This window comes from Heterodontus francisci, unplaced genomic scaffold, assembly GCF_036365525.1.
Source record: "Heterodontus francisci isolate sHetFra1 unplaced genomic scaffold, sHetFra1.hap1 HAP1_SCAFFOLD_174, whole genome shotgun sequence".
In the NCBI taxonomy this organism is placed as follows: Eukaryota; Metazoa; Chordata; class Chondrichthyes; order Heterodontiformes; family Heterodontidae; genus Heterodontus; species Heterodontus francisci.
This window is the reverse complement of record NW_027141730.1, coordinates 2,363,278-2,383,352: the sequence shown is the minus strand read 5'-3', so window position 1 is coordinate 2,383,352 and position 20,075 is coordinate 2,363,278. Positions and strand designations below refer to the sequence as shown.

Sequence of the window (20,075 nt, the reverse complement as noted above, 5' to 3'; positions counted from 1 at the left end):
CGTGCCTGTGTTCAATTAGCAGATCTCAGCCAAAAGATTTTGATAAGGTTCCACACAAGAGGCTTCTCTGTAAGATTAAAGTCCCTGGTATCAGTGGAAATATATTGATCTGGATTGGGAACTGACTGGCAGACGCAGGCAGAAAGTAGTTACAGATGGATCTGGATCTGTTTGGAGACCAGTTACCAGTGGTGTCCCACAGGGATCGGTGTTGGGACTGTTGCTCTTCACTATTTTTATTAATGATCTGGATGTAGGTGTAGGGGGCACCATCTGTAAATTTACAGATAATTTGAAGATCTGTGCGAGTGTTTAGACTGTAGACGATACTCGACTGTTTCAGGCTGATCTTAATGTGTTGGGAGATTGGGTTCATGACTGGTAAATGATGTTTAATTTGGGTAAGTGCAGTGTTATTCATGTGGACAGGGCGAATGCTCAACATTCATACACCCTTCAGGGAAAAACATTAAAGTAGGTGGAAAAAAGAAAATAATTTTGAGCAGAGATCTGGATGTTCCAGTGCACAGATCTCTAAAGGTACAGCAGCAATGCTGTGAAGTGATAGTTGGAGCAAATAGAGGGTTGGACTGCATTCAGAGGACAATTGAGTATAAAATGAGGCATATTCTTTCATGGGATGTGAGCGACACTGACAAGTCCAGAATTTGTTACCCATCCCTAATTGTCCTTGACAAGGTGGCGGTGAGCTCCCTTCTTGAATTGCTGCACTCCATGTGGTGTAGGTACACCCACAGTGCTGTTAGGAAGGGAGATCCAGAATTTTGACCCAGCATCAGTGAATGAACAGCGATATATTTGCAGATCAGATGGTGTGTGACTTGGAGGGGAGCTTGCACATGGCGGTGTTTCCATGCATCTGCAGCCCTTGTCCTTCAAGGTGGTGGAGGTCTTCGGTTTGGAAGGTGCTGTCTGCGGAGCCTTGGTGAGTTGCAGCAGTGCATCTGGTAGATGGTACACACTACTGCCACTGTGCGTCAGTGATGAAGGGAGTGAATGTTTAAGGTGGTGAATGGGGTGACAATCAAGGTGGCTGCTTTGTCCTGAACAGCGTCGAGTTTCTAGAGTATTGTTGGTGCTGCACTCATCCTGGTTTGTGCCTTGTAGATGGTTGATAAGTTTTGGAGAGTCAAAAATCACAAAATTATTGCAGTGCAGAAGGAGGCCATTCGGCCCATTGTGTCTGCATAGAATCATAGAACATAGAAAGTTTACAGCACAGGCAGGCCAAAAAACGAGCCACCCAGCTGAATCCCATTGTCCAGCATTTGGACCGTAGCCCTGCAGGTTCAGGTACTTGAGGTGCACATCCAGACTCCTTTTAAATGAGTTGAGGGTTTCTGCCTCAGCTACCCTTACAGGCAGTGAGTTCCAGACTCCCACAGCCCTCTGGGTGAAAAAACCTTTCCTCATCTCCCCTCTAATTGTTCAACACATCACTTTAAATCTATGCCCCCGAGTCACTGACCTCCCTACGAAGGTAAATAGACCCTTCCCATCCATTCTATCCAGACCCCTCACAATTTTGTACATTTCAATCAAATCTCCCCTCAGCCTCTTCTATTCCAAGGAGAACAACCCCAGTCTATCCAATCTTTCCTCATAGCTGCATTTGTGCAGTCCTGGCAACATCCTCGTAAATCTCCTCTGTTACCTCTCTAGTGCAATTACATCCTTTCTGGAATGAGGTGACCAGAACTGCACACAGAACTCAAGTTGTGGCCTAACTAATGATTGATACAGTTCCAGCATAACCTCCCTGCTCTTATATTCTATACATCGGCTAATAAAGGAAAGGATTCCATAAGCCTTCTCAACCAACTTATCAACCTGTCCTGCTACTTTCAGGGATTTGTGGACATTCACTTCAAGGTCCCTCACTTCCTCTACACCTCTCAGCATTCACCCATTAATTGTGTATTCCTTTGCTGTGTTTGACCTCACCAAAGGCATCACCTCACACTTCTCCAAGTTGAGTTCCATTTGCCACTTTTCTGCCCACCTGACCAGTCCATTTCTCCAGCTCTCCTAATGAGCATTTCACCACGTGCCTTGAGCTGAGTTACTCATCACAGAATTCCCACTATCTGATTTACTCTTGTAGCCAGTGTATGTATATGAATGGTCCAGTTAAGCTTTTGTCAATGGTAACCCCCAGGATGTTGATGGTGGGGGGATTCAGCGATGGTAATGCTGTTGATCGTCAAAGGGAGATGGTTACATTCTCTCTTGTTGGAGATGGTCATTGCCTGGTACTTATGTGGTGTGAATGTTACTTGCCACTTAGCAGCCCAAGTCTGAATGTTGTCCAGGTCTTGCTGCTTCTGGACACGGACTCCTTCAGTATCTGAGATGTCCCGAATTTGTCCTTTTATGAAACCTTGGTCAGGACTCACTTGGAATATTGTATCCAGTCTTGGTCTCCTCACATGATGGGTGACATTGAGGCTTTGGAAAGGGTACAGAGGAGAGACATTCGACGAATTCCCAGTATAAGACATCTTGGTTATCAAGTTAGACTAAAAGAGTTGGGACCCTACACCTTAGAGAAACCTTGACTGAGGGGTGATCCGATTGAGGTTCATAAATAATGAAGGGTCCAATTTAGCATGGGAGAGGAGTCATAACTTTATATTGGAAAAGGCCAGATGGCACCCGGATCACATTAAATTTCATTTTCAGTGGTGGGTTAATGTGCTAGGATGGCCGAGTGGTTAAGGCGTTGGACTTAAGTTCTAATAAACATGTGCCTGCGTGGGTTCAAACCCCACTCCTGGTATCTGTGCTTACAAAATGTTACTTATTCTTTCCCTGACTTTTGCCTTGCACCGTCATCTCTTCTGTCATGTCATCACTCTTGCCTTCCAACTGATCACAGCTTCCGATTATTTGATCTGCCCCAGCACCGTTCCTTGGCTCTGCGCTTGCTTATAAACTGGTAAATCTTTAACTTAATCTCCTCTGTACCCTGACAATGACCTTCTCATCCTTCCTGGATTGTGGTTCCTCACAGGATCCGCTGCCTCTCCGACTCCCCTCCAGTTAACTGAAGGCCCTGAGCCATGGTCTCGCTTTATACGCTAGCTGGTAGTTGATTCCTTGCAGGTCTGCCACCGCTCAGGAGAAGCTCAAGACCCAGATCAAGCAAAGTATCAAGAGGAATGTGAACAAAGGCTCCCTGGTGCAGAGCAAGGGACAGGGCGCCTCCGGCTCCTTCAAAATCAGCAAGAAGGAAAAACCAGGGAAAGGTGGGAAAGAAGGTGAAGAAACCAGCAGCCAAGAAATCTTTAGTGAAGAAACCAGCAGACAAGAAATCTTCAGTGAAGAAACCAGCAGACAAGAAATCTTTAGTGAAGAAACCAGCAGACAAGAAAGTGACAACAAAGAAAGTAACAGCCAAGAAAACGAGCAGCAAGGCGGCGGCAACGCCAAATAAGGCGGTGAAGAAAGCAGTGCTTCAGAAAAAGTCTCCTGCGAAGAAGGTCAAAAAAGGCAAGAGTGCGGCGGGCGGAAAGGCGCTGAAGAAAGTGCAGACATGGAAGAGCAAGGTCAAGCCGAAAGCAGCAAAGTCTCAGAAAGCAGGGTCTGGAAAGAAGTGAAAGCGCGGGAAACTTGTAAACATCTGAACACAAAGGCTCTTCTCAGAGCCACCCACATCTCTCAGGAAAGAGCTGATCCCCTGATCAAATGATCCCTGTCCCGGCCCCGCCTGCAGATTCCACATGGAAATGATTTGGAGTAAATCCAGGATCCCTGGTGACTCCCCTCCACCCAGCCCTTTCCCCACTCTCTGTAATAAAACAGAGGGATATCCGGCCCTCACTCGAACTGGGGATGTGTTCGGTGCAGTCTCAGTTCACAAATTCAGGGGGAGAGTTTGTAAGACATTGGCGGAGAAACCCCACCTCACAACTCAAACCCCAACACATGAGTTTCTCCAATTCAGCTGGAGTCGGGTGACAACAGGAGCTGGGATAGGCTGTGATCGGGAATGTTCGGAATGGATTTGTTCAGGGAGGAATGTACCTGGAATCTCCGAATATAATAGTTCCTTATTTCCCCAGATGACACATTCTGCAGTGAGAGTGAAAAGTCTCTTCACTGCTTCACATTTACGAATTGTTTGGTTCGAGATGAATAATGAGTCAGAGAGTAATGACAGGATCTGAAGCTTCTCTCACACCAGCCCTTGAATGACTCAGTGTGAAGTGTCCAATGTGTAAAGCTACTGCCAGGGTTTGTCAATCTGAACAGTTTCAGCTCAGTTACTGGGGGCCTGGAATCCCCACAGTTTGACTCTGTCTCTGATTGGTCACCCGCTTCTCAATCCAATTCTTAACCAATAGGAGAATCACATATAAGTAAATAGAAGTTCTCATTGGCTTAGATTTTCCAATTGTAAAAAGCCAGGCAATTCCAGAGCAGGAATGAATTGAAGTGATGGAAAATTTCAATTTTCAGGCAACAATTTTAAAACCTCTCATTTTATGTTCTTTTTTACTGTATTTACCGTCACAAAATCCTGACGCGATTTTAGGAATCGTTTTCATTTGTCAATCTGTTAACTGTAAGCGGCGTGAGGAAGGTCCGGTTCAGCAATTTAAAACGGGACAAATATCAGCTTCCACTCTGTAAAAGGAACAAATTAGCGACTAACCGCTTCTCACAGGCTTCTCGGGGACTGACAGAAACGAGCGGTTTCTGATCTTTTCTCCTGAAAGAGGCGGATAATGCTGCAGGGAGCAATGAACTGCCCTTCACTTTCTGGCTGCTAATACACCCCCGATTTTAAACAGTTCAAACAGCGACCGATGCTTCTGCCGGAAAATGAGCAGATTCATCAGAATGATCTCGGTCCATCATGGCCAAAGACATCCAGCTGGCCCGCCGCATCCGCCGGAAACGCACCGAAAACCCAGTTTCAGTAACAAGTGTAACAAGGGCTCTTTTCAGAGCCACCAAATCAGCAAAGGAAAGAGCTGCCATCTCTGTTCATCATCAAACCCATTAGATTGGAGGGGCGGCCACATGGTTTCTGTTTTGTCACATCACTTTCCCGAAAGGCCTGTCGGACTGAGAGCTGATCTGGAATTTAGAAAGCAGCATTACCGGAGACTCATTGCTGCTCAGCACAATCTCAACCCCGCTCCTGGGATCCGTTAGCTGGCATTTGGGGAAAAGAAATGGATCCCAGTTTTATTTGGAAGGCATTAATGGAGCCGGGTCCGTTCACATGAGGGTTATTTACAAACATTACCCAATGAGTTCACTAATATTTGAATCCATTGGAGATTATTACACAGGATATGTAAGGCAGCTCGGTCACTCTGACTGAAACCGCCAGTTCCCCGGGGTTGCAGACCCTGACACTGCGGGGAGAGAATCCCCGACTCTATCCCGCCGCCGGGGGAAACAGACAGCTCTGTGTCCGGAGAATAGGGAGGGCCGGGGGGAAGGCACATATTAAAGCGCTGCAATGGACTCAGCTCCTGTGTGTGCACAACTCTCACTGATTCCGTCCTCTGGGAACAGTGCGGTCTAAACAGATCAGGTTAGGAGAGAAACACACAGCCCGAGAATGGTCTCTTCCTTCCTGCATTTACTCTGTTCTGAGAGCAGATTCTCATTGAGAAGCGGCGCTCAGATCACCAGAGAGAAAAAAAAACACACAATTCAAACTGTCCAAATAAAAACCAGAGAATTAACCCGGACACTTCCATTATTAAATTAATTCATCAGCTCCGAACCAGTTCCCGTTAATGTACCGGGATAATCTCGGGATTTATCAAATCGAAGGCAGCGGGATTTATTAAATTGTTGATTCTGACACCCTGTAGTTCAGTTCTTCACTTAACTAGAGGGGGAGATGTGTGAGCAGAGAAACAGAGCGAAATCCACAGAGGGAACTGAAAACACACCTGGACAGATGTGAAACAGGTCAATCCACTGTTACAATAACTCCATCTCTGACTCCCTCCTGACAGTCACCAGTCCTTTCACAGAGACTGTGGGTGGCTCTGAAAAGAGCCTTTGGTTTATTAGATGACATTTTGGCCGCTTTACTTTTTCTGGGATCTCTTGAGTGCTGGTTTTCTTGGGCAGCAGTACGGCCTGTATATTAGGCAGCACCCCGCCCTGAGCGATAATCACCCCTCCCAGCAGCTTGTTGAGCTCCTCGTCGTTGCGGACGGCCAGCTGCAGGTGTCTGGGAATGATGCGGGTCTTCTTGTTGTCCCGGGCCGCGTTACCGGCCAGCTCGAGGATTTCAGCGGTCAGATACTCGAGCACAGCAGCCAGATAGACCGGGGCTCCGGCACCCACACGCTCAGCATAGTTACCCTTTCTCAGGAGCCTGTGAACACGGCCCACCGGGAACTGCAGTCCAGCCCGGGAGGAGTGAGACTTGGCCTTGGCCCGAGCTTTCCCGCTGGTCTTTCCTCTTCCAGACATTTCCACAATCTCACAAATACTTTCACAAAGAATGAATAATTTCCTTAGCATTGACAGTACATGGCAAGCAGTCAAGATGGTTGAGCGGTCTAAGGAGCTGTATTCAAGTCGCAGTCTCCACTGGAAGCGTGGGTTCGAATCCCACTTCTGACAAGTTGTGTTTTGACTGAACTGGAGGCGTTTGGGAGCAGCGGTGAAGAGCAAACAGAAAACAGGAAAGAACATGGACAAACAAAATAACAATGGACCCAAAGATGTTGCATCAAATCATTAGAGTAAGAGGCAACTAAACAAACAGCAGGGCACAGAAAAGATCAAAAATGTAACCTTTGTATCGGGGTCGAAGATGTTGCCAATATCCTTAATGAATACTTTACTGTTTTCCCGAATGAGAGGGTGATGCAGATATTGTTATTCAGGAGGAGGAGTGTGAAGTATTGGACGTGATAACTTAAGGAGAGAGGAAGTCGTAATGGGATGAGCATCCTTGAATGTGGATAAATCATCAGGACCAGATCAAATGTACCCCAGGCTGTTGAAAGAAGCCAGGGAAGAAATAGTGGAACAAAAACAAGAAATGCCGGATTCACTCAGCAGGTCTGGCAGCATCTGTGGAAAGAGAAGCAGAGTTAACGTTTTGGGTCAGTGACCCTTCTTCGGAACACAGCCCCTTAGACCACTCCGCCATCCTGACTGTTTCAAGCTTATGACAAAAGCTGAGAAATTATCCATTCTTTGTGAAAGTATTTGTGAGATTGTGGAAATGTCTGGAAGAGGAAAGACCGGCAGGAAAGCTCGGTCCAAGGCCAAGTCTTGCTCCTCCCGGGCTGGACTGCAGCTCATCAAGCTGCTGGGAGGGGTGACCATCGCTCAGGGCGGGGTGCTGCCTAATATCCAGGCCGTGCTGCTGCGCAAGAAAAACAGCGCTCAGAGCTCCCAGAAAAAGTAAAGCGGCAAAAATGACATCTAATAAACCAAAGGCTCTTTTCAGAGCCACCCACAGTCTCTGTGAAAGGGCTGGTTACTGTCAGGAGGGAGTCAGAGATGGAGTTATTGTCACAGTGGATTGACCTGTTGCACATCTGTCCAGCTGTGTTTTTTAATTTGCTCTGTTTTTCTGCTCACACATCTCCCCCTCGAGTTAATTGCAGAACTGAACTACAGGGTGCAGAATCAACAATTCCCAGGATCGGGGGTGAGATTGTGCTGAGCAGCAATGAGCCTCCAGTAATGCTGCTTTCTAAATTCCAGATCAGCTCTCAGTCCAACAGGCCTTTCATATTTTAAATATCACAACAGAGCTGAGCGGGGGTGAGCGCAGCCTCAGCTGCCCCGAGTCTCAGGGGCTCTCAGGACCCCAATCAGAGCCGCCAGGCCTGGCGGACGTGCAGCGAGGACCCCGGGGGTGGGAGGGTGCACCATTAAAGTGATGGTGCAGCACCTCCCCCATCCTCGCCGCCACTTCCCGGTTTCTTCTCCCGTTTATCTCAACATTAAGAAGACGCTTTTGCTCTGGACTACACTGGTTATAAAGTAAGACCCAACTTTGTCTCTGAAAGTGATGAATAGCAGCAACAACAGCAGAATCCAACCCCTGCAGTTACATGTGAACTTGCTGATGTTGCAGCAGATTGAATGACTGAGTGAATCCCTTCCCACACACATGGCAGGGGAACGGCCTCTCCCCAGAGTGAGTGTGTTGGTGTTTCAGCAGATCATTACTGCTTTTCAAGCTCTTCTCACAGTCAGGACATTGAAAAGGTCTCTGATCAGTGTGAACAAGTTGATGTTCAGTGAGGTTGGATGACTGAGTGAACCCCTTCCCACACACGGAGCAGGTGAATGATCTCTCCCCTGTGTGAACTCACTGGTGTTTCAGCAGGTTGACTCTGGCTGGGTTCAGTTCTACACTCACTGGTTCCTCTCTCTCTCCTCCCCTGAAGGTGCTGATTCTGACTGTATGTACATGCTCTCTCCCCCTCTGACCCTCCCTGTCCAATGTAGTATCTCCAGTTTTGGTGATGTGCTCTCCCTGACCTGTCTCCATTTCTCCTTCTTATACAGACTTGCCCTGACTGTCACTATTTCATAGAATCATACAGCACAGAAGGAGGCCAATCGGTCTTTTGTGCCTGTGCTGAATCTGTGAAAAAAATGATGCAATTAGTCCAACCCCCTGCCTATTTCCCCATAGTCCTGGAGAAATTCACTTTGAAATATTTGTCCAATTCCTTTATGAAAGTTATAATTGAATCTGTTTCCACCACCCTGTCAGACAATTCATTCCAAATCCGAATCAGTTACTTCTTAAATGTTGTGAGGGTTCCGGCCTCTACCACCTCTTCAGGGAGTGCGTTCCAGATTCCAACCACCCTCTGGATAAAATGTTTTTCCTCAAATCCCATCTAAACCTCCTGCCCCTTACGTTAAATCTATGCCACCTGGTTATTGACCCCTCCACTAAGGTAAAATGTTTCTTCCTATCTAACCCATCAATGCCCCTCATAATTTTGTAAACCTCAATCTTATCTCCCCTCAGCCTTCTCTGCTCTAAGGAAAACAACGCTAGCCTTTTCAGTCTCTCTTCATAGCTGAAATGCTCCAGCCCAGGGAACATCCTGGTGACTCTCTTCTGTACCCTCTCCAGTGCAATCACATCTTTCCTATAGTGTGGTGCCCAGAACTGTACACAGTACTCCAGCTGTGGCCTAACTAGCATTTTATACAGCTCCGTCATAACCTCCCTGCTCTTATATTCTCTGCCTCGGACGATCTATATTGGCCTGTAATCTAAGGCTTTCCTCCTCACTATTTACGACACCACCAATTTTCGTGTCATGTGTGAGAAAGGGTTTGATTCTATCCCTATCAGTATCCGTTACATGCATGTGTTTTTAATCTGCACCCCCTCTATTTTATTCTCTGTACTTGTCAGCCTCTTGTAGGTGAGTCTGTGTTTTGCTCTTTATCTCTCAGTCTTCGAAGTATGAGCCTGGGTTTGTACCTAATTTTCTTTGTACCTTGCAGGATGGATATTGAAGAGAGGTTTTTACACATTAACTGCCAAATCCTGATAAGTGATTTTTGGGTTTCACACAGTATCTGTCAGTTTCTTGTCTAGGACTGTTGGTTTTACTCTGTCCCTGGCATTTGCTGGTTTGTTAGTGTAGGGTTTACACGGTACCTGTCAGTTTCTCATATGTGAGTGTTGGTTTCACTTTGTATAGAATCATAGATCACAGAATACTTACAGCACAAAATGAGGGATTCAGCTCATCGTGCTTGTGCTGCCTCTCTGCACAAGCAACGCAGCTCATGCCACATCCTCATGTATTCCATGAAAAGCTGATTTTTTTTCCCCTTCAGATAATTATCATATATCCTTTTGAAAGCGATGGTTGAATCTTCCTCCGTCACACTCTCAGGCAGTACATATCAGATCTTAACCATTTGCTGCATAAAAAAGGTTTTTCCTCATGTTGCCTTTGGTTCTTTTCCCATTCACCTTAAATCGGTGTCCTCTGCTTACTCAGCCATGAGTAATATTTCCCATTGCTTTCTCAGCACTGATGGATTGTGAGGTGGGAGACATCCAGAAGTCCCACTGAGCCGCACTGACTCCCAGCTGAGAATGAAATGAGATAAAGTTCAATCTTTCACAGCGAGATGCTGCAGAGAGTTAAGAGTCCCGAATGAAAGAGAGCGTTTCTCATACTGTTGTTGAATTTCATTTCAAACACTCCTTGTACTCTCTGCTAATGAAGCCTAAAAAGTGGAAAAACTAAATGGCGCTCAAACTCACAACCCTGAGATTAAAAGTCACATGATCGACAGACTGAACTGAATATGTCACTTCTCCTGTACCTCTGTTTTGATGGATGCAACTGTATGCTCCAATGCAAGGGAAGCTTTCAAATCCTCCCATGGGTCCACACGTCAGGCTAAGTTCCATGTTGTAAACTCAAGCAAAGGAAATCTGCTCACTTCCAAAACTATCAGCAAATTGAAGCTGATTACGATCAACATCATCAGAGGTCAGAACTACCTGGTGAAAGAAGACACCCTGAAGAAGGATCCACAATTATTCAAAGGCATCGACAAAGTTAAAAACAAGAAAATCGATGAGTCAATCCAAGCTAAACAGAAACACTGAAGAATTCCATTCCAGACCAGAACACAATTAGAGGCATTTTTTTGTATTCAAAGCTGGGCATTAGTATTTAATAGTTGATATATAATTTTGAATATATTTGAATTTCTTTATTCATTTGGCACTGCTGAACATGAAGCAGTCTTAAATCATTAATTTTTTTTTTGTAAAATCTGACTTACCAGATTAAAATATTAGATCAAGGGAGAAATTTCAAAGATTACTGCACCAGTAATCCAGAGGCCTGGACTCAAGATCCAGTGACAGCCAGGACGTCAAGGCGGGAAACACTCCGCACTAGTCTGCAGTGAGCGATTCCATCGAAGGTAGAGCACAATCTCTTTAATATAAGAATGTATATTTTATAATAATTAATCACTCAAGACCTTCCTGGTCTCTGCATCTCAGCTGCTCTCTGGATAAACTTGCAGAAAGTATTTCAACCTGGAAAGCAGGAGTCTAGGGAATGTATAATGATATTTTCTCGCCTTCGGGCAATATTTTAATCAATACAGTGTGGGACAACCTGTCTGGGCACAACTCCATGAATTTCTCTTGAACTAGTGACCTCACAATCACTAACTTCTATGGTAACAATCTTCAGCTCATCACCTCCGGTACGTTGCTCTAATCTTAATGTACATTTAAACAACCTTTCAAGTCCAGTTACAGTTTTTGTTGCCTTATCTGCACAAGCTTAAAAAGTGAAAAACGGAAGCAAGTTTAACTGAACATTCTGGTGGTCAGTTCGGGCACGGGAAAAAAATGAAAGGACTGGGACCAGGTCCGATGCAAAGCTGTCAGGCTTGGGTCGGGTTTCATTTGCTGACCCGAGCAGGCCTTTAGTTACTGTTGCAACCTTATATTCCCACTTGACAATCTGTATATTTTGTTCATTTCAATTTTGTCGACAAGCTCTTTGATTCCAGTTCCCCTGTCCTCAAGCAGGCTCAGTTTGGAAATCGATTCCGCTTTCTGGAAGGCTGAAAGCAATCGATGACCTTAAACTAAAAATGGCAACAGAGAAGGGCTCGTCTGGGATTTGAACCCAGGACCTCTCACATATTAATCACTTATATACCCAAAGCGAGAATCATACCCCTAGACCAACGAGCCGCCGTTAGCGTAGCTTTTATTCGCTCCTGTGGAATTTCACTGGCACCCACAGCCGATCGTGCATTTTTTTCAGATCAAAACAATATCCTACAAAGCTGAAATAAAAACAGAAAGTGCTGGAAATACTCAGCACCTCTGACAGCATCTGTGGAGAGAGAAACAGAGTTAACATTTCAGCGTTTTCACCTTTTGTTTGAGCCATCTTTTCAGACTGCTTCTGTCCATCCAATCTCACTTTTTACTCTATCCACATTCTAAGGTTGGTGCAGTGGTGAGCACTGTAGCTTCACAACTTCAATGACCCCGATTCAGTTCTGTATACTGCCTGTGTGGAGTTTGCAAGTTGTTTATGTGGGCTTCCACAAGGTACTCTGGTTTCTTCCCACAACGAAAGACTTGTGGGTTGATAGATAAATTGACTGTTGCAAATTGGCCCTAGGGTAGGTGATAGGAGAAATGTGGGGATGTGGTAGGGAATTCTGGGTTAACATAGGATTAGTATAAATGGGTGGTTGATGGTCAGTGCAGACTCAGTGGGCCAAAGGGCCTATATCAGTGCTGAATATCTCGAGAACCATTCTCTAAGCAAATGCATTTTTCATGAATTCCTCATTTCTTTTATTAACGACAATTTTATATTTCCGGCCCTTGCTTCATACGATACCACAAGTGGAATCATGTTTCCATCAACCCGATCAAACCCCTTCACTATTTCCTCATATTGCAATGTTTCTTTCACCCTGACAGACTGTGGAGTTTCTGCTGCTTGATTGCAGTTCTTGCTTCCCGCCAGTAGATATCACCTCACTCCAATATAGTGAAGTTTACAAATGTGAGAGAGACACAACAGGAAATAATTGTTGACATTATAGTGAATGTGTGGGATTTAGAAATACTAGGAGTGGAGACGAGTTATTATTGAATTTGTCAAACCAAACATATGTTATAATGTTGTGTTAAATCTGTCACTCTGTTGTCTTGATTCTGAGAGTGACATAGACTCATCGAGTCATTGGGTCATTTGTGGTATAGAAGGAGGCCATTCGCCCCATCGAGTACAGGCCAGCTCTCCATGGAGCGATTCAGTCAGTCCCACTCGTCTGCTCGATCCCCCTAGCCCTGAAAATTTATTTCCTTCAAATGCCCATCGAAATTCCTTTTGTAACCAACGATTGTCTCCACTTCCTCCGCCCTCGGGGGCAGCGAGTTACAGATCATTACCAATCACTGTGTAAAAAAGCTCTTCCGCACATTCCCCCTGCGTCTCTTGTCCAAAACCTTCAATCTGAATCCCCTAGTCCTTGTACCAATAGTTAATGGGAACAATTGTTCCTTGCCAACTTATCTAAAACTGTCATAGCCTTCGACACCTCTATCAATTCTCCCCTCAATCTCCTTTGATACAGGCAGAAAAAACCCTGTTTTTCTAACCTAACCTTGAAACTAAAACCCTCCATCCCTGGAACTATTCTGCTAAATCTCCTCTGCATCCTCTCAAGAATCCGCACATTCTTTCTTAAGATTGGTGAGCAGATCTGGATGCAACACTCCAATTGGGGCCGAACCAGAGTTCAGCATAACAACCCTGCTTTTGTACTCAATGTCTCTATTGTTAAAGCCCAAGATCCCACATGCTTTGCTAACCACTCTCGCAATATGTCTGAACAGTTGAGGTGACTGAGCGGTTTCAGCTTCTCTGTTCAGGTTGCAGCTTTCACTGGAGGCATGTGTTTAAATCCCACTTCTGACAACTTGATTTTCAGTTACTTTGCAGAGCTTCCTTGAAGGTTTGAGGTAGAGTAAATACTGAGGAACTGTTTCTAACTGCTGAACCGTCAATAACCGAAGATTACAGATTTAAGGTGACTCACAAAACTGGAAAGAACTTGAGGAAAAATTCCTTTCTGCAACGTGTGGTTAGGATTTCAGTTATGTGGATAGATTGGAGAAGCTGGGGTTGTTCTCCTTAGAGAGGAGATTTGATAGAGGTGTTCACAATCATGAGGGGTCGTGACAGACCCGATAGAGAGAAACTGTTGGTAGAAGGATTGAGACTCAGGGAAAAGCTGTGGCTCAGTTGGTCACACTCACCTCGAAATCACAAGCTTCTGGGTTCAGAGTTCACAGCTGACACTCCAGTACAGCACTGAGGGTGTTGAAGGTGCTGCCTTTCAGGTGTGATGTTAAACCAAGACCTGGTCTGCATGTTTGGGTGAATGTAAAAGATCCCATGCTGCAATTTCAAACAAGTGAAGAGCAATTCTCCCTGGTGTTGTGATCAATATTTGCCCCTCAATCAGATCAGTTGGTCATTATCACATTGCTGTTTGTGGGTATTAGCTGCTGCATTTCTGACATTACAACAGTGATTACACTTCAAAAGTATTTCATTGTCTCCAAAGTGCTTTGATATGTCCAGTGGTCTTGAAAGGTGCTATATAAATGCAAGTCTTTTCTTTCTTTATCACAACACATTACTGTGTAAAAAATGGTTCTTCATGTCACCTCTGGTTCTTCTGCCAATCACCTGATATCTGTGTCCTCTGCTTACTGACCCTTTTACCACTGGAAACAGTTTCTCCTTATTTAAACTATTGAAAACCTCCATGATTTTGAACAAATGTGTCAAATCTTTTCGGAACTTTCTCTGCTGCAAGGAGAACAACCCCAGCTTCTCCAATCTCTCCACATCACTGAAGACCCTCACCCTGCTACCGCTGTGGCAAATCTCTTTTTTATTCTTTCACGGAATGTGGGCATCGCTGGCAACGCCAGCATTTATTGCCCATTCCTAACTTCCCTTGAGAAGGTGGTGGTGAGCAGCCTTTTTGAGTTGTTGCAGTCCATGTGCTGTAGGTAAATCCACAGTGCTGTTTGGAAGGGAATTCCAGGATTTTGATCCAGTGACAGTGAAGGAACGGTGATATAGTTCCCAGTCAGGATGGTGTGTAGCTTGGACGGGAACTGGCAGATGGTGGTGTTCCTACGCATCCAATGTCCTTCTCGGTGGTCGAGGTCATGGGTTTGGAAGGCGCTGTCGAAGGAGTCTTGGTGAGTTATTGCAGTGCATCTTGTAGATGGTACGCACTGCTACCACTGTTCACTGGTGGTGGAGGGAGTGAATATTTAAGGTGGTGGAAGGGGTGCTGATCTAGCGAGCTGCTTTGTCCTGGATGATGTTGAGCTTCTTGAGTGTTTTTGGAGCTGCACTCATCCAGGCAAATGGGGAGTATTCCATCACACTCCTGACTTGTGCCTTGTAGATGGTGGACAGGAGGTGAGTGATTCACAGCATAATTCCCAGCCTCTGACCTGCTCTTGTAGCTACGGTATTTATATGGCTGATCCAATTCAGATCCTGCTCAACGGTAACCCCCAGAATGTGGATAGTGAGGGATTCGGCAATGGTAATGCCATTGAATGTCAAGGGGAGATGGTTAGATTCTCTCTTGTTGGAGATGTTCATTGCCTGGCACTTTTGTGGGTTGAATGTTCCTTGTCACTTATCAGCCCAAGCCCAATGTTGTCCAGGTCTCTCTACATGTGGACACGGACTGCTTCAGTAGCTGAGGAGTTGCTAATGCTACTGAACATTTTGCAATCATCAGCGAACATCCCCACTTCTGACCTTATGAGAGAGGGAAGGTCATTGATGAAGCAACGGAATATGGTTGGGGCCTGGGACACTACCCTGAGGAACTCCTGAGTGCTGTTCTGGGACTGAGATGATTGGCCACCCACAACTATCACCATATTCCTTTGCGCTAGGTATGACTCCAACTAAAGAACAAAGAACAAGGAAAATTACAGCACAGGAACAGGCCCTTCGGCCCTCCAAGCCTGCGCCGATCCAGATCCTCTACCTAAACATGTCGCCTACTTTCTAAGGGTCTGTATCTCTTTGCTTCCTGCCCATTCATGTTTCTGTCTAGATACATCTTAAAAGACGCTATCGTGCCCGCGTCTACCACCTCCGCTGGCAACGCGTTCCAGGCACCCACCACCCTCTGCATAAAGAACTTTCCACGCATATCCCCCCTAAACTTTTCCCCTCTCACTTTGAACTCGTCACCCCTTGTATTTGAATCCCCCACTCTGGGAAAAAGCTTCTTGCTATCCACCCTGTCTATACATCTCATGATTTTGTACACCTCAATCAGGTCCCCCCTCAACCGTCGGCTTTCTAATGAAAATAATCCTAATCTACTCAACCTCTCCTCATAGCTAGCACCCTCCATACCAGGCAACATCCTGGTGAACCTCCTCTGCACCCTCTCCAAAGCATCCACATCCTTTTGGTATTGTGGCGACCAGAACTGTATGCAGTATTCCAAATGTGGCCGAACCAAAGTCCCATACAACTGTAACATGACCTGCCAACTCTTGTACTCAATACCCCGTCCGATGAAGGAAAGCATGCCGTATGCCTTCTTGACCACTCTATTGACCGGCGTTGCCACCTTCAGGGAACAATGGACCTGAACACCCAAATCTCTCTGTACATCAATTTTCCCCAGGACTTTTCCATTTACTGCATAGTTCACTCTTGAATTGGATCTTCCAAAATGCATCACCTCGCATTTACCCTGATTGAACTCCATCTGCCATTTCTCTGCCCAACTCTCCAATCTATTTATATTCTGCTGTATTCTCTGACAGTCCCCTTCACTATCTGCTACTCCACCAATCTTAGTGTCGTCTGCAAACTTGCTAATCAGACCACCTATACTTTCCTCCAAATCATTTATGTATATCACAAACAACAGTGGTCCCAGCATGGATCCCTGTGGAACACGTCTCCATTTTGAGAAACTCCCTTCCACTGCTACTCTCTGTCTCCTGTTGCCCAGCCAGTTCTTTATCCATCTAGCTAGTACACACTGGAACCAATGCGACTTCACTTTCTCCATCAGCCTACCATGGGGAACCTTATCAAACGCCTTACTGAAGTCCATGTATATGACATCTACAGCCCTTCCCTCATCAATCAACTTTGTCACTTCCTCAAAGAATTCTAGTGGAGAGTTTTCTCCCTGGTTGCCATTGACTTCAATTTTGCAAGGGCTCCTTGATGCCCTTGGCAAGAGCAGTCACTGTCTCCTCACCTCACCTCTTGAGTTCAGCTCTTTTGTCCAAATTTGGGTCAAGGCTGCAACGAGGTCAGGAACCAAGTGGCTCTGGCAGAACCCAAAATGAGCATTGATGAGCAGGTTATTGCTGTGTAAGTGCTGCTTGATAGCACTGTCAATGACACCTTCCATCACTTCACTGATGATCAAGAGGAGGCTGATGGGGCAGTAATTGACAGGGTTGGATGTGTCCTGCTTTTTGTTTGCAGGACATACCTGGGTAATCTTCCACGTTGCTGGGTAGATGCCAGTGTTGTAGCTGTACTGGAACAGCGTGGCTAGTGGCGCGGCTAGTTCTGAAGCATAAGTCATCAGCACTGCAGCCGGGATGTTGTCAGTATCCAGTGCCTTCAGCCATTTCTTGATATCATGTGGAGTGAAGTGGATTTGCTGAAGATTGGCATCTGCGATGCTGGAGACATCAGGAGGAGGTCGAGATGCATCATTTAGTTGATACTTCTGGCTGAAGATGGTTGCAAATTATTCAACCTTGTATTTTGCACTGATATGCTGGTCTCCCCTATCATTAAGGATGGGGATATTTGTGGAACCTCCTGTTGATTGTTTAATTATCCACCACCATTCAGGACTGGATGTGGCAGGACTGCAGAGCTTTGATCTGATCAGTTGGTTGTGAGATCACTCAGCTCTGTCTATTGCATGCTGCTTCCACTGTTTGACATGCAAGTAATCCTGTGTTGTAGCTTCACTCATTTTTAGGTCTGCTTGGTGCTGTTCCTGACATGCCCTCCTGCACACTTCATTGAACCACCATTGCTCCCTTGGCTTGATGGTAATGGTAGAGTGAGGGATATGTCAGGCTATGAGGTAACATTTTGTGTTTAAATACAATTCTGCTGCTGCTGATGGCCCATAGTGCCTCATGGATGCCCAGTTTTGAGTTGCCAGATCTGTTCATTTCTTCCCTCAGATATAATTGGAAAAAAATTCCAAAGGAATGCATGTACTAAATAAAAAGGAGAGAGAAATAAATACTGACAAAATAGATGGCAGCATTTGCAAGGTAAAAAGATTTATAAGTTTTATTATCGATGAGTGAGAGGAATATATCACGCTTTGGGGCTTCTGTAAGTGGATTTACTGATAATTTTGGGAATTGATAGGAAGCTGCTTCATGGTTGGTGGAACAAACTCCCGCCATCGGGGTGGAGCCAACAGCTGCATCCGTCCAATAATAGACAGAGTAGAAGTACTGTATCAGGCCTTGTTAACTCAGTTGGTAGAGCATGAGACTTTTAATCTCAGGGTCTTGGATTTGAGACCCATGTTGTGTGGTTGTTCTTACCTTTTTCAGAGTTCATCGGCAGAGAGTTCAAGGGGTGTTTGAAATTAAATTCAACAACATCACCAGATTTCAAATCCCCCCTCCCAGTGTAGTTGAATGGACCTTCAACCTCTACCCTCCCCCTTCCCCTCCCTCCCAGAACTGCAACAGGGATCCCCTTGTCCTCACTTTCCACCCCACCTGCCTCCACAGCAGCACAGTGGCGCAGTGGTTAGCACTGCAATCTCACAGTTCCAGCAACCCGGGTTCAATTCTGGGTACTGTCTGTGTGAAGTTTGCAAGTTCTCCCTGTGTCTGTGCGGGTTTCCTCCGGGTGCTCCAGTTTCCTCCCACAAGCCAAAAGACTTGCAGGTTGGTAGGTAAATTGGCCATTATAAATTGCCCCTAGTATAGGTAGGTCGTAGGGAAATGTGGGGATGTGGTAGGAGTATAGAATTAGTATAAATGGGTGGTTGCTCGTCGGCACAGACTCGGTGGGCCGAAGGCCCTGTTTCAGTGCTGTATCTCAAAACATAAACACATCCAAAGGATCATCCTCCGCCATTTCCGCCACCTCCAGCGTGATGCCACCACCAAACGCAACTTCCCCTCCCTTGTCAGCATTCCGAAGGGATTGTTCCTTCCACAACACCCTGGACCACTCCTCCATTACCCCAACACCTCTTCCCCTTCCCAAGGCACCTTCCCATGCAATCGCAGGAGATTTAATACCTGCCCTTTTCCGTCCTCTCTGCTCATTATCTAAAGACCCAAACACTCCTTTTAGGTGAAGCAGCGATTTACTTGTACTTCTTTCAATTATGTATACTGTATTCACTACTCACAATGCGGGCTCCTCTAAACTGGGGAGACCAAAAGCAGATTAGGTGGAACACCTCTGCTCAGGCCGAAAGCATGATCCTGAGCTTCTGGTTGCTTGCCATTTCAACACTCCCCCCTGCTCTCATGTCAACATTTCTGTCTTTGGCCTGCTCCAGTGTTCCAGTGAAAATCAACCCAAGCTCGAGGTGCAGCACCCGACCTTTTGATTCAGCACTCTACAGCCTTGTGGATTGAACATTGTGTTCAATAACATCAGAGCATGACTGGTGTCAGGCAACCACAAGCATTAACACACTCTTTGCCTTTATCCCAGGACAGCTTTGTTATTTAATCTCTCCTGCCCTCTGCCCTTTCAAACACCTTCCCCTTTGTTCTCTCCCACATGCCCCTCCCCTTCACTTGTTTAAAACCTAATTCTTTTCTAACCTGTGTCAGTTCTGATGAAAGGTCACAGACCAGAAATGTTAACTCTGTTTCTCTCACCACAGATGCTGCCAGAGCTATTGAGTTGTTGAAATAGCTTTGTTGAGTTCGTGCTGTACTAACAGTTAAACAGTTCTTGGTTCAATACCAAGTTTTGGCACTTTCAAACTCTCCTGTGTCTTTTTCTTTGGCTCCAATTGTCAAGCTGTTTGATTTACTCTGTAATTAGCACCAGAGAACCAAGGCACCAGCGAGCATGAGGAGCTGAAATTAGCACGGATCAAATCCACTTAATACTTCTGACTGAAGATGGTTGCAAATGCTTCAGTTTTGCCTTTTGCACTGACGTGCTCAGCACCACCATCATTGAGGATGTGAATGTTTTTGGAGCCTCCTCATCTTGTTAGTTATTTAGTTATCCACCACCATTCACGACTGGATGTGGCAGGACTGTGGAGCTGTGATCTGATCCTGAGGGAGATATCCGTGCGTGGAGTGGCGAGATGTATGGAGAGTGATACTGAAGAGGGTGTCTGAGCCTGGAGTGGAAGCTTTCTGTGGAGGTACAGGAGTAGGCCATTCAGCTCCAGTGTTTTATAAAGGTTTAGCATAACTTATTTGCTTTTACTCTATGCCTCTATTAATAAAGCCAAGTGTC

General features: G+C 45.6%; 1 protein-coding gene and 2 non-coding genes across 3 annotated transcripts in view; 1 reads left to right on the top strand and 2 right to left on the bottom strand.

Annotated features, from left to right (window-relative positions):
- The window catches only part of LOC137364572 (histone H2A-like), a 185,839-nt gene that overhangs the window by 133,720 nt on the left and 32,044 nt on the right, over positions 1 to 20,075 (bottom strand). The gene's annotated exons all lie outside the window — the stretch shown is intronic.
- trnal-uaa (transfer RNA leucine (anticodon UAA)) lies at positions 2,718 to 2,800 on the top strand. The gene has a single exon. It is a non-coding gene; the product is annotated as a tRNA-Leu (tRNA).
- On the bottom strand, positions 11,649 to 11,737 carry trnap-ugg (transfer RNA proline (anticodon UGG)). Its single transcript is given in 2 exon segments — positions 11,649 to 11,684; positions 11,702 to 11,737. It is a non-coding gene; the product is annotated as a tRNA-Pro (tRNA).